The sequence below is a fragment of the Mus caroli genome, chromosome X (genome assembly GCF_900094665.2).
Source record: "Mus caroli chromosome X, CAROLI_EIJ_v1.1, whole genome shotgun sequence".
Lineage (NCBI taxonomy): Eukaryota > Metazoa > Chordata > Mammalia > Rodentia > Muridae > Mus > Mus caroli.
This window is the reverse complement of record NC_034589.1, coordinates 140198241-140213520: the sequence shown is the minus strand read 5'-3', so window position 1 is coordinate 140213520 and position 15280 is coordinate 140198241. Positions and strand designations below refer to the sequence as shown.

Here is a 15280-nt window from a genome sequence, read left to right as displayed (position 1 = left end):
AACCAGATGTTCTAGTCCTCTAATCCACACTTCTAATTCCAGCATTCTAGAGGTAGAATAAAGAGGATTATCATGTGTTTCAGGCTGCCCTCAAGTTTTAGACCAGCCTGGGATATATAAGAAAAACATCTCAAAATACAAAAAGATTTTTTAATATTTTATTTTGCCTAATATACTCAAAATACTAGAACCCAAACTTAGAACTTTGCTGAGATATTTTATTAAATAAAACTACCAGAAATATTTAGAGCCAACAACATTTATGAATGAAGAAATATAGGTAATCATTTTGAAGCTTCATTTAGATTTAATTTTGTATGCATATATACAAAGTAATTTCACATATTAAGCCCTTCCCTCACCAATAAAGATGACAAGAACCCTTCAAATAATTTCTGGCTATGGTTTAAATGCTTTAAGCCTTTTATCAACCACATATAATAAGGTATATAAAAATATGGTAGAGCTCAAATAGTTTCAGCCAAGATTATGATGATCAATCCTGAAATCCAGTCCCTCCCTTACCTTCATCTCTGCAACAATAACTCTATGTCTATAAACCTGTAGCATATCAAGAAATTGGGACATTAGCATCAACTTTGTAGAGGTTAGCAGATAATGTGCATAAAGTTCATTAACACAATGAACACAAAGACTGGCACAGCATAAATGACAAATGACAGTTAATATTACTTTTTGCCATATTTACATTATCATTCCTCACTACCCTAAAGTTTGTTTTTTGTTTGCTTGCTTGCTTGTTGAGATAGGGTCTCAGTATATAGCACAATCTCACTTCAAACTTACCTTAACTTCCTGGTCCCAAAGTTACTGGCCTGCGTCACCTGGCCTAATCTATAAATCTTTTGTTTGGACCTGAGGCACTCATTTCCATGACATACGTGCTTTATGTCTGATGTCCCTCCTATATTTGGACACTGCTCGAAAAGGAAACCGTGCTGTCATCACTCCTGAACTCTTACAGATATGCCTTTTCTAACAAAAACAGCCACTGCCTGTCTCGTCTCTCAACTTCCTTGTCACACCCTCAGCAATCCTATACCATGATACATAAACTGCTCTAGCTTCCCCTTCAAGAAACACTTGCCGGGCATGGTGGTACATGTGTGCTGTGGTGGTTTGAATCAGAATGGCCCTCATAGGCTCATACATTTGGATACATAGTCCCCAGTTAGTGGAACTATTTGGAAAGGATGAGGTATGACCTTGGAGGAATTGTGTCATGGTGTGGGGAGGCAGTCTTTGAGATTTCAACAGACAGGAGTTGAAATCTCACACCATCCTTAGTGTGGTCTCTACTCCTGCTTAAGGTTCAAGATGTGAGCTTTCAGTTGTTTCTGCTGCCATGCCTCCTCTCTTCCATCATGGGTGCTAACCCTCTGAAACATATATAAGCCCAATTAAATACTTTCTTTTTTTAGTTGCTTTGGTCATGGTGTTCATTACAGTGACAGAAAAGTAACTAATACACCAGTAATCTCAGAATTTCAGAGCTAGAAGCAGAGGAATCAGTAGTTTAAGGTCAGCTTTGACTAGATGAAACCCAGTCTAAAAACAAAACAATATAAAACAGAACCCTCCTTTACTTTCCAAGTTTAAACAAATACAGTTGGTGTACAAGGAAATTATTTTCTCCATACCAGTGCTACTCAAAGTGTAATCCAGTTATTCTCAACCTGTGGGTCATGACCATATCAGATATCCTGCATATAAGACATTTATTAATTTACATGACAATTCATAACAGTAAAATTACAGTTATGAAGTAGAAACTAAAATGATTTTATGGTTGAGGGCCACCACATATTAGGAACTGTATGAAATCTATTAGGAAGGCTGAAAACCACTAGTGTAATCCATAGACTAATACTGATCTGTCTACAGGTCTATAGTAAGTACAAAAAACGACAGTATTACTTCTCAAAAAACTGGCAGGATGTTTTAATAGCCATTGAATCTAATAATGAAAAATTGAGGTTTGTTATATTGCTTTTTGTTCACATTATTTTACTAATTATTCTCTTTTTATTTTATAAAATAATCCATTAGAAACCAAAAATAAAGGAAAATATGTCCTTGTTCTTCATCATACAGTCTAAGGAGCACTGTGTTAAGTGTTCTATCAGCTTCATATTGTCTTAACAAGAAGGAAGGCAGGCAGAGGCAGGCAGAGGCAGGCAGATTTCTGAGTTCGAGGCCAGCCTAGTCTACAGAGTGAGTTCCGGGACAGCTGGGGCTATACAGAGAAACCCTGTCTGGAAACCCCCCACCAAAAAAAGAAAAAAAAAGAACTTAAAAAAACAAAACAAAACAAAACAAACAAACACAAGAAGGAAGGCCCAAGTATTGATGCTTCAATCCCACTTAGAAAGGGGAACAAAATAATCACAGGAGGCAGAGGGAGAGAGGTACTTGGGTGGAAGAGGTGAGGGGGAGGGAAAAGGGGGACAGGATCAGGTATGGGAAGAGACAGAAGTCCAGAGGATTCAGAAGAATGAATACAAATAAGCAACTGTGTGGGGTAGAAGGTGGGGGAACCTCTAGAAAGTGCCAGAAACCTGGGATGTGAGAGCCTCCCAGGACCCAATGAGGATGGCATTAGCCAAAATGTCCAAAAGTAGGGAGATAGAACCTGAAGAGACCACCTCCAGTAGAAAGACATGGCCCTTAGTTGACAGATGGGGCCACTTACCCATCTCAAAATTCTTGTCTAAAGGAAATGCAGGGATAAAAGTGAAGCAGAGACTGAAGGAAAGGCCATCCAGAGACCACTCCAACTTGGGACCCATCCCATGCACAGATACCAAATTCTAATACTATTATTGATGCCATGTTGTGCTTGCAGACAGGAGCCTGGCATGGCTATATTCCACTAGTACCTGACTGAGACAGATGCAGATACTTACAGCCAACCACTGAACTGAGGTCGGGGACCCCTATGAAATAGTTAGGGGAAGGACTGAAGGAGCTGAAGGGGATTACAGCACCATAGGGAGGACAACAGTATCAACTAGCCAGACACCTCAAAGTTCCCAGGGACTATGCCACCAACCAAAGAACATACATGGGCTGGTCTGTGGCCCCCAACTACATATGTAGCAGAGGACTGCCTTGTCTGGTATCGGTGGGAGAGGATGCACTTGGTTCTGTGGAGGATTGATGCCCCGCCCCAGAAGGTGGATGCTAAAGGGAGGTAGGAGTGAGTAGGTGGGTGAAAAACCTCTTAGAGGCAAGGGGGAGGAGGGAGGGGAGCTCATGGAGGGGGACTAAAAAAAAAAAGAGTTCTATCAGATGGGAGCTGACAAGTCAAGGAAGTTCAACAGATGACCCTTTTAACTCTCCAAGGAGAATTTGAGATTATCTCTACCATTGTGCCTTAACTCTTTTCCTGCTACTGTGATAGAATACCATGAACAAAAGCAACTTAAGGACAGAGGTGCTTATTTTAGTTCATAGTTCAAAGTATATTCCAGTAGGAAAGTCAAGGCAGCAGGTACTTGAAACGTTCGGTTACATTGAGTGCACAGTCAAAAAGGTGATGAATGTCTGCTGCTGCTCAGTTCCTTTTCTGTTTATACAGTCCAGAAAAGTGTCACTCAACAGTGAGAGAGGGTCTTCTCACCTCCATTAAAATACAATCAAGATCATTTCCCATAATTATTCACAGGTATGCTTGAAGACCTAACTCTCAGTGATTCTAGATGTCATCAAGACATCAACTGATATCAACCATAAGTGAGATGGGATGACTCATTCCTCTTTGAGTTTCATACCATGCAGCAATACCACATCCTGCTCCTCTTTACTTCCAGTTACCCTTCTCCCTAGCACATCCCTTCATTCATTGGAGAACCTGCTCACAGATTTTTTTCCTCATGAAGTCGTTTCAATATTCTACGAGGTATCAGGAATAACACAGAGACCCAACTTCTTTGACCTTATCAAGTTCAGATAGTTACCTCCACTCTCATTTCAGCTACTCTCATAATCATCCCCCAGACTTTGGCCAGCAATTGGCTCACTTCTGGAATATGAAATACATGTTCCATTTCACCATTAATATATCCACCAGGTTCTCACTATACATATTCTTTGCTTTCAAAACATCCTAGCTGCTCCTACTTTTCACCAGTTCTTTGTTTAATTTGTTTTGTTGTTGTATGAAACAAGGTCTCACTGTGTACTCCTGGCTGGCCTGGAACTCACAGAGATCTACCTGTCTTTGCCTTCTGGGTATCCCCCTTCTGCCACCACACTACACCACACCACACCCAGTACATTCTTTTTTAACTTTATGCTTTGTTTTCAGAGAAGGTCTTATGCTGGCCTTAAACTCAAAATCCCCATACCTCAGTTCCTGAATAACGGGATTACAGGCCTGTGGCACCAAATCTACCCATTCTTGACTTCAACCTATCTATCTTAAATTCCAGCACTCTTCACTTGTCCCACCTACCTTTCATCACATTTGCAAACCTATCCCTAGTTCAATTCCACTACAATAGACCATTGGATGTGCTGGAGAAGAAATAACCCATTGGACTGGTGGCAAAATATTTTCACTGTGTAAAATATATAGATTATACTGACTGATAATTCTCCCATAATTTCCTACTCAGCTCTTTCCTTTCCACAATCCAGAGTAAACTTGATCCCATTATCTCTCCCTTCTCTCCATGCAAATGATTTACTTCCTTTCTTGAAAAATAAAACAGAAAGGAAATAATCAGACAAGAAAAAAATTTGGCTTCTAATAACAGCTCTTCTTCCTTCACCCACCCTTTCCTCTTGTTAAAAGTGGAAATGCTATCTTTCCTTCCTCCTAAAGCCAGTGCTGGCACCCAGATCACATTTTTTATTTGATCAATTATTTGTCCCTTCTTTCTATGGTATCTTCAATCTCTCACCCTGTTTCTTTCTCTTTCTTTACAATACTATGTAAGCAAGTATACTGACCTTAAAAACCCACGCTTCTTTTCCTTTCATTCCTTCTTGTCTGCCCCTCTCCGACAGTTCACAGCCAAACATCTCTATCTACATTTATATAGCTCAAAATGGCCCCCTTTTGGAATGGGTAGCAGTTTAAACATGGTAAAAAACTCAAAATTATCAGTTCTATATCCTAATTCTTTAGCTCTCACTTGTGTGCCTCTGCCATTCTTACTGTTGCAGCCATAACACAGGTGATGATCTCTAACTAGAATTATTGTCCTACTCACCCAAATAGACTCCAAAGCTCAACTCTGTCTCCACGAAAAATGATTCTCCATACCAAAATGATCACTAAAAAATGAAGTGTGGGCTAGAGAAATGGCTCAGTAATTAAGCAGAGGATCCAGAAACTCCAGTTCTAGGAGATCCAACACCTTCTTCTGACCTCCTCGGGCTGCAGCACACACATGGTGTACATACATACTCAGGCATACAAAAACACATAACATCAATTAATTACATTTTAAAAAATGTAATCTCTCATTATCTCATACCCAAAACCCCTCAAAAGCTCTTATTTTCATTTTTGTGTGTGTGTACATGTATTAGAGGGTGTCCTTAGAAGCAGAAAGAGGGTATTGGAGCTGAAGTTACAAGTAGTTTTGGAATACCTGACATGGGTGCTGGGATTTGAACTCAGCTCCTCTGAAAAAGTAAGCAGCAAGTGAATTGCTGAACCATCTCTCCAGTCTCTCCCTATTTTTTCTTTTTCTTTTTTTTAATTTATTATTTACATTTTTACACTCCATATTTTAACTCCCCCCACACACACACATACCCGTCCACCCTTTGACTGTTTCACATCCCATACCTCCTCCCCACCCTGCCTCCACATGGATGTCCCCACACCCCACCCACCTGACCTCTAAACTCCCTGGGGCTTCCTCTTGAGGGTTGGATGCATCATCTCTGAGCACAGACCCAGCAGTCTTCTACTGTATGTGTGTTCAGGGCCTCATATCAGCTGGTGTATGCTGTCTGTTTGGTGGTCCATTGTTTGAGAGATCTTGGGGGTCCAGATTAATTGAGACTGCTGGTCCTCCTACAGGATCGCCCTTCTCCTCAGCTTCTTTCAGCCTTCCCTAATTCAACAACAGGTGTAAGCTGCTTCTGTCCATTGGTTGGGTGCAAATATCTGCAACTGATTATTTGAGCTGCTTGTTGGGTCTTCCAGAGTACGGTCATGTTAGGTCCCTTTTTGAGAGTGCTCTATAGCCTCAGTAATAGTGTCAGGCCTTGGGGCCTCCCCCTGAGCTGGATCTCACTTTGGGCCTGTCACTGGACCTTCTTTTCCTCAGGCTCCTCTCCATTTGCATCCCTGTAATTCATTCAGACAGGAACTATTATGGGTCAGAGATGTGACTTTGGGATTGCAACCCCATCCCTCATTTGATGTCCTGTCTTCCTGCTGGAGGTGGGCTCTATACGTTTCCTTTCTCTACTGTCGGGCATTTCATCTAAGGTCCCTCTCTTTGAGTTCTGAGAGTTTCTTACTTCCCAAGTCTCTGGTGCATTCTGAAGGGTCCCCCCAACCTCCTATCTCCCAAGGCTGCCTGTTTCCATTCTTTCTGCTGGCCCTCAGAGCTTCAGTCCTTTTCCCTCACCCAATACCACTCTTGGGAATATACCCAAAAGATGCCCCACCATGCCACAGGGGCACATGTTCATAGTGGCCTTATTTGTCTTAGCCAGAAACTGGAAACAACCCAGATGTCTCCCGACAGAAGAATGGATACAGAAAATGTGGTTCATTTACACAATGGAGTACTACACAGCTATTAAGAACAAGGACATACTGAGTATTGCAGGCAAATGGATGGAACTAGAAAATATCATCCTGAGTGAGGTAACTCAGACCCAAAAGGACATGCATGGTATGTATGTACTCCCAATTTTTCTTTAAGAATGAATTGCCCATGGCCTAAAAAGGCCTTGCCTCTCTGGTGTCATCTTTTATCCCTCACACACAGCATCAATTATATAAATGAATATGCTTACTATAAATAAAAAGCAAGAGCCCCTTCTTCAGAAACATAAAAAAGAACTTTTTACTTTCTGTGGTCTTTCAGGTCACCATGGTGTGGTAATTTGAATGAGATATCATCCATGTTCTTGTGTGTCTGAACACTTGGTTCACACTTGGTTACACTGCTTGGCTAGACTTAGAGAAAGTATGCTAGAGAATGTATGCCACTGGTGGTGGGCTCTAAGGTTTCAAAAGCCATGAGGTTTCTCTGCTTGTTGCTATTCCTACTGCCATGCCTGGTGCTTTCTTCCATGCACATGCATCACCTCCACCTCCACCACTGTCATTATGATGATTGTAATGGACTCTTATCCCTGTGGAACTATAAACCCAAAATAAACCAATCCTTCTACAAGTTGCTTCAGGCATGCATTTTGTATTGCTTATCATAGCAATACAAAAGTAACTAATACACATGAAGTTCAGTTGTTATTACTGTTTTTTTCCTGGGTTTTGTTTGTTTTGTTTTTGTGGCTAGGGACTGAACCCAGGGCCATACATGCAAGGCTCTATCACATAGTTAAAACTCTAGCTCTATTTCTCCTTTTTTGAGATAGGGTCTCAATACAAGTATAGCAGTGTATGCCTTTAATTCTAGCATTTGAGAGGCAGAAGCAAGTAGACCTCTGTGAGTTCAAGGTCAGCCTGGTCTATGAGTTCCAGAACAGCTGTAACTACATAATGAGACCCTGATTCAAAACAAACAAACATCCTACTTGAGATAGGGTCTCACTAAGCTGCCTTGTGATTCTTCTGCCTAAGCCTCCTGAATAATTATAATTATAGACCTAACCTTGGCAATATGAGTTTTTTATTTTTTCTGTCACGCTCTTGGGGGTAAAGGCAAATCACTCAGTATACAGTATGCATGCTCTGGACCCTGAATTTCTCCACATCTCCACTTAAGGACAGAGTCTCAGGCAATTAGCCATGATCCTTTTCAGGAAGGCAAGAAAGAAGATGTAGGACCAGAGAACTCTAGGATCTAAGTTCTCAGCACACAATCCACTGATGCCACATACAAAAATCCAAAGTTAAAATATATTAAGACTTTTGGGACAACAAGCATTGCATTAAACCTCAACTGTAGGGCTCCATGTGACAACAGGATTCACATGCTCATGAAGCCACCCTTAATCTAAAAAAGGCCTGGGAATGTGGTTTAGAGATTAAATACTTGTCTAATATGAATGAGGCCATAAGTGTTTGATCTATAACACCACAAAAAATGGACAACAGAAAAGTAAAACCATCAGGCTATTTGGTAGAATGAGTAAGACCACACTCCACAGTGGGCTATACCACTTTGTATGGTTCATTACTATATTGTGGCCTACATTGGTTGCAGTGGGTGGGGGGAGTAAAACCAGCTAGATTCATATTGCTAGCCCATGGTGCTATTGCTCCTCTTCTGTACTGCAGACACTCCTGCTGCATACTACGTATTTCACCTCTACCTACGCTGACCAACAACAAATGTTCATTCACTTGCCATTTGCGCTGACTACATCCAGCACACAGAAATTCTGGTATTCACCAAAAGTCCTCAGCTCTTCCATCTCCCAGTCTTGTTTCATTTACTATCCATACTAATTCAGCAAACATGCAATGAGCTAGATAATTCCTTAAACTAGGGAGGCAGATAAGCCAAAGTTAATGCACTGTCTCAACAATTATCACCAAGTACCAAGAGTAGTAAATGCTGTCTTACTCAGGGTAGCTTCCTTGGTGAAGAGAATTATTATAACATGGAGCACCGAAATTAAGCTGGGCTCAGTGTAGGCACTCAACAAATATTTACTAAGTAAATGAGTATATAAATAAATGTTAATTGTATGTAGATTCCTATAGAATGAGCATTCTAGAGGGAAAGAGACAGGCAATGGTAGAACAGTTTCATTAAGTGCTACAAAGTAAGTAAAACAGAACAATAATTGCCAAATGAATGAGTAAATTTAAAGCCTACATATAAGTAACTGAGAAGAAAAGCCTACATAAAAGAAAACTAAGCTATGGACTTTAAATATATTATAATATTTAATCTTTATAACAAATCAGAGACACTCTGTACAGCATTGAGACACTAAAATACAGAGGTTAAAAGATAAAAAATACAGGAGCCAAACTATCTGGTTCGAATTTTACTTCTTCCATGTATAACTGTGTGAACATAGGAAGTTTATATAAATTCTTTGTGTCCCAGTTTCTATAAGTTGTGAAACAGAAAAATTACTAGTAACCACCTTTTAGAGATGTTGCTAGGATTCAATGAACTTAAAGTATTCAAGTGCTTAATACATGATAAATGTTATCTATAACAATAAGAAAATTAGTCTGAATAGTTAGGCAAATTGCTAGCAATTATAAAACTATTTAAGTAGCAGCATAATACAAAAATGTTGGTCTTCATGAGCCCGTAATATCTAACCAAGTATGCAACTAAAATGTAACCGTAAGTAGAACCAAATGCTACAAGAATGTAAAATCAGGCACTTGATTGCTTCGTTCAGGGCTGTGGAACTAAGTGGGACCCAAAGATCAGAGGAGCCAGAACAGCCAGACAAATTTTGCTCAAGATTCTATCTGGCTTCCAATATGCTCAGCCTCTGCTCTCTGAGAATACTCAGGGAGCTAGGCCTTGTCACCAACCTATAATTTGGAAAGCCAATATCTTCATCCATAAATAAAGAAAGGAAGAGTATATTTTACCTTCCTTCATTTAAAAAAATCTCAGAAAAAATCCAAATCAATTTTTGGTTTGGGATTCTTGCAACAACCTTTATCAGATAGAACACAATCTACAAAAATAGAAGCAAAGGTACCCATAGTTCTCACCACTGGCTCCATTGCCTCCAGGCAAAGGACTTGGAGTAGTGCTAAAGAAACTAAACAAGCTCCATGTACCTGAGAAGTTTCTGCTCTCTGCTCAGTACCTGGCATATGAGTTTGCCATTTAAAAGAACTAAATTCCAAAATAACCTGATGTTACAGACAAAACAGGCCATTCTCTACATATCTTGTAAGCTTCTCAGTCACTGTCCCATTACTCTATTCCCATTTATATTAAAACTCCTCAAAATGAAGTCACTCCTTACCTCTTTCTTTCACAATCCCAATCGAATCTATCAGCAAGTCCCATATTGATATATGTTGAAAATAAAACCGTTTCTCATCAACACGGACTCTGGTAAGTCACCATTTTCTAACAAGACAAGAATTTCTGGGGGAGTTTTTCGGAGACAGGGCCTCATCTCACTATATAGCAAAGATTACCATGAATTTCTAATCCTCCTGGCTTCCATAGTCTTGAGTATTAGAATTACAGACATGTACAACCATGGCAGGCTTATGTGATGCTGGGATCCAACCCTAACTGACTCATGTTCCTCAAATTTTTTTCTTTTTTTGGTTTTTGGAGTCAGTGTAACCTTGAGTGTTCTAGAACTTGCTCTGCGGACCAAGCTGGCCTTGAACTCAGAGAAATTCACCTTCCTCTGCTTCCTGAGTGCTGGGATTAAAGGCATGAGCCACCACTGGCCTGAATGTTTCTCATTTTCTAAATATCAAGAACATCTAGAGAACCTGTTAAAATACAGAACCAAACATTATGGCATTCTGATGTAGTTCTCAATGTACATAGAACACATTAAAAGAACGTAAAGAGAAATTTTTACTCCTCACTTGAACTGGGAAAATACAAATACCAGGTGACTGTAGTAAAAAGTGAAAATGTATACAGAGCCACATTCAAATATACTAAAGAAAAAAGCAATATGGAATTATAAAATAGGTTTAAGTAACCCTCCGAAAGGAGGGAAAATGTAAACAGAGGCATATAGAACAGAGGAAAGATTAAGGATCATTCATTTTGGTACCATGCTTACCTAGCATACACAAAGTCCTGGGTTCAATCCCCAGTACTGAATAAAACCAAAAATGTTATCTCAGGTCTATAATCCAAGTTTAGGGGTTGGTAGCAGGTGGATCAGGAGTTCAAGGTCACTTTTAGCTACATAGCCAAGTTTGAAGTCAGTTGAGCTATGTAAGACCCCTTTCAAAAACTAAAACAGAGGCTGGCAAGATGATTCCCTCAAAGCCTGAAGCCCTGAGTTCAGTCCCTGGAATTTATGTAGAAAGGTAAAAGGAGAATCAACTCTACAAATGTGTTCTCTAACCTCCACATGCAAGCCCTCCCCCTGCCTACAAATCGAGCAACACACACACATACACATACATACACATACACATACTTAATTTAAAAATAAAATCTCATTTCATGTTTAAATGTAGACTGAAAGGAAAGGGATAAAGACTGGGGATAATTCAATGACAAAATGCTTGCCTGGCATTGTCTGGGATTGAGCTGCAGGGGAGAAAAAACTATATACAAAACTATATACACACAAGCATGCAGGGAGACACATGCAAGCACACATACAAACATGCACACACATACATGCAGGCACGAATGTACACACAGGGACTTATGCCCATGCTGGCATGCACACACACACACACACACACACACACACACAGGCATGAATACACACACACAGGCAAGCACAAGGACTCAGTACACACACCCAGATACACACAAACAAGCATGCATGCCTGTACATAAATAGTCATAAATAAGAGTTAATTTTGAAAGAGGGAGAAACAAAAAAAGAGGGTTGGTAAAGTTATTAAGCAGATTAAAGGTCCTTGTTCTGTCTGTAAGCCTAATGAGTTTGATCCCAAGGACCCACATAGTAGAGAGAATTGATGCCAACAAGTTGACCTTTGATGCCCACATGAACACCATGGCACATACATACACAAAAGCTCACACACAGAAAGGAGGGAAGAAGAAAGAAAGAAGAGGAAGCAGAGGGAGGTGGGAGGAAAGAAGGAATAGAACTAGATTTTTTAAAAAAGAATTCAGAAGGCGGTTTGATATTATATCCCTTTAGCAAAATTATATTAGCAGAGCCTATAACTTGCTTAACAACAAGTTCTTGGGCAGGTTTACAGAACATAGCATGAGTTTCCCATTGTGGATCAGGCCTTAAGTCCAATTAGAAAGCTGCTGGTTACCTCCATAGCATTCATGCTACTATTGAGCCAGTGAGCATGCCAGGCCAGTCCCGTAGCTCACAGGATTCACAGCTGGGTAAGAGTGTTGATGGTTTTTCTTTCCCAGCAGCCTACAAAAACACCTTCTGATACTATGAAAGTTACCTAGTATGAAGAATGCTTCCAGGACAGAACCTGCTTGAATTTTCCATATCCTGTGATCAAAGTGTATGGTGTCTTCAGCAACAGGATCTTACCAACAAGTTCTAGTGAATAACTAAGAACAATAACAATACTCTGTATTGATGTTTTGGAGGGGAGTGACCTCTATGACCACCTTCCCATATGGAGTATTTCACCCCTGGCATTGGGCTTTTTGATAATCTACAGCTTCTGAGATGGGCATTATCCTGGTATGTGAGGTAAATTAAATTAAGCTTGTCTGTGTGTATGGATGTACATATAACAGGAAGCTTATAAACTATTATTTATATGGCTTTTTCAAACATCTTTAGTGCTGGTTATCCCTCTACCTCCCCCACTTCACCCTCATATCTACTCCCCACTTAAACCTTTACCTCCATTATTTACCTTCCCTTCATTATACTACCTTCTAAATATTTCTAAATATCTATAGGCCCCTTCATCAGAGAAATTTCTTTATGTAGTGGATGATGTTTAATACAGTTTCTCACAACTGGTCAAAATGCAGAGAGTAAGTCACTGTGGAGTGCTCAGCTCTAAATGAGACATCTATATCACACCTCTCTCCCTGAAAGGCTCAGAGAACCTAAGAGAAGGGGGCAGGGGGTTGTAAGATAGGGATTAGCCAGGCAATGGTGGCTCACACCTTTGGTGGCACACTTGAGAAGCAGAAGTAGGGGGAATCTCCTGAGTCCAGGCCAGGCTGGACTGTAGAGTGAGTTTCAGGAAAGCCTGGTCTGTAGAGTGAGTTCCAGGACAGCCTAGGCTACAAAGAAACCCTGTCTTGGAAAAAAAATACAAGTTTATATCACACCCTTTTCCTTAAGGATCAGGAAACATTGTAGAAGAAGGGGCAGAAAAATTTTAAGAGTAGACTGTTGTGAAATAATATCTTCTGGACAGGTTGGAGTCATTGCACTCATAAACCCATAACAAATAGAGTTCTTAGCACAGCACAAAACTTGCATAAGATCAAACCGGTTAAAACTCCAGCATGGATGGGCTAGAGAGACACCTCAGCAGTTAAGAGCACTGATTGCTCTCTTCCAGAGGTCTTGAGTTCCATTCCCAGCATGGTGGTTCACAACCATCTGTAATGGAATCTGATGCCCTCTTCTGGAGTGTCTGAAGACAGTGACAGTATACTCACATATATAAAATAAAAAAATCTTAAAAAAAAAAAAAAAAAAAAAAAAACCTCCAGCATAGAGATGAGGTTCTACCCCCTAGCCGAGAAACTATTGGCAGTCAGTGGCTACAGAGGAAGAAAAGTCAGTTTTCTTTAGCCAAACCGGGGGGTGGGGGTGGGGGTCGTACCAACAAACTTAATTTAAACAAAAATATTTTCCTCCAAACAAAACAAACAAGGAATTCCATGCAAAGAAAAACTGGTACCATAAAACAGGTCAAAAGCTTGTAGTTAAAGAGATCACAGGCCTGGGTGATTAAGCTACTACAGTTGTTCTGCTCAGTGAACATAATGTGCCCATCAAATTACCATCTAAATAACCATGTTCATGCCTATAGAATATTACTGCTCTCAGCTTAGTAAAAGAAGTTTCTCTTGCTGATCATGTTGGTATATTCCTTTAATCTCAGTGTTTGGGAGGCAAACAAAGGCGGGTCTCTGGGGACAGCTTGGTCTACAGAATACTCAGGCCAGCCAAGGCTATATAGTGAGACCCTGTCTCAAATGTCTCAAAAAAGAAAAACAACAACAACAAAAAAACCAAACACCAAAAAACAACAATAACAATAAAAAACAAACAAACAAACAAAAAACCAGGAAAAAAGCCCTTCTCTTTCTAGTAGTATAAATGGTCGTAAGTGCAAACTTATAATCACAGGACAAAGAATAAATGATTTACTGTGTATAAATAGAACACAGCACTCCCTCCAAGGCTCATGAAACATCTTGGAAGAAACAGAAAAATGTAAAAACCTGAGGAAGGTGGGAGAGCAGTTTGGAACACAGAGTTCTGGGCATGACATGGCTGTTAAACTCTTGATTACCTGTAGATTTGCACAAGATTGTTCTTCTAACATTCTGTCCTGGAAAAGGTAGGGGCTCACAAAGCTCCAACCTTCCCTGGAGATATAAAAGCAAATCTTTAGTGGTTCAGCCACTGCTAAGTTGTTAGTAAGTAATCCTGATAAGGAGGCCTCCTTAAATCCAATGAGTTATTAAAAAAAGACATAAAAGTAGAAGAAAAGAGTTGGGAATAGGAAGGGGATCAGGAAGGGGTGAGAGGGTGAAAGAGGGTAATGGGGGGTGAGTATGATTAAAATACATATAGGTCTGGCTGCTGATATGGCTCAACAGGTAAAAGCACTTGCCATTTAAGACCCAAACTCAATCCCTGGAACCTGCATAAAAAAGTCAGATGCAGTGGTGTACATCTGTAAACCCCAGTACTCCTAAGGGAGAGGGGAGGTGAAAATAGATGGGAGGTGAAAACAAGAGAGCTGCCCACAAGTTCACAGATTAGCTAGCCTGGAGTAAGTGCAGCAGAAACAAGGGAGTTGCTTCAACAAGGCAGAATCAGAGAACTAACTCCTGAAAAGTTACCCTCTGACGTGCATATATATATATGTATATGTGTATACACACACACACACACACATTGAGTCAGAAACTGAGGTTGGGATCTATCTTGTTTTTTTTAATGGGTCTTTCAAATAATTGATACACACTAAAGTTTAAAGTGCACTGTTCTACAAAACATAGTGTTTAGCACAACTCTACTGCCTTACAAGAGAAATGAAATTATTCATTTTTTTTCTAAATTTGAGAACACTACTCTAGAAACAATTAATTTGAAATTCAAATTCATACTCAGAAAATCACTTAACCTCCACAGTTCCAGATTCTTATCATCAAAAATATCATAGTGGACACAGGGCCACAAGCCTCTTCCGGTCAGAAAAGCACCTGAGCAGCTGGGGCGCAGGGTCTGCTGACACTCGCCAACTGCCCACAAC

The 15280-nt window shown here is 40.1% G+C and overlaps 1 protein-coding gene and 1 non-coding gene across 6 annotated transcripts in view; one reads left to right on the top strand and one right to left on the bottom strand.

Annotated features, from left to right (window-relative positions):
* Window positions 1-15280, bottom strand: part of Phf8 (PHD finger protein 8) — a 103546-nt gene that overhangs the window by 81390 nt on the left and 6876 nt on the right. The window lies entirely within an intron of this gene.
* On the top strand, window positions 8273-8379 carry LOC115030163. The gene has a single exon (XR_003835786.1). It is a non-coding gene; the product is annotated as a small nucleolar RNA SNORA4 (small nucleolar RNA).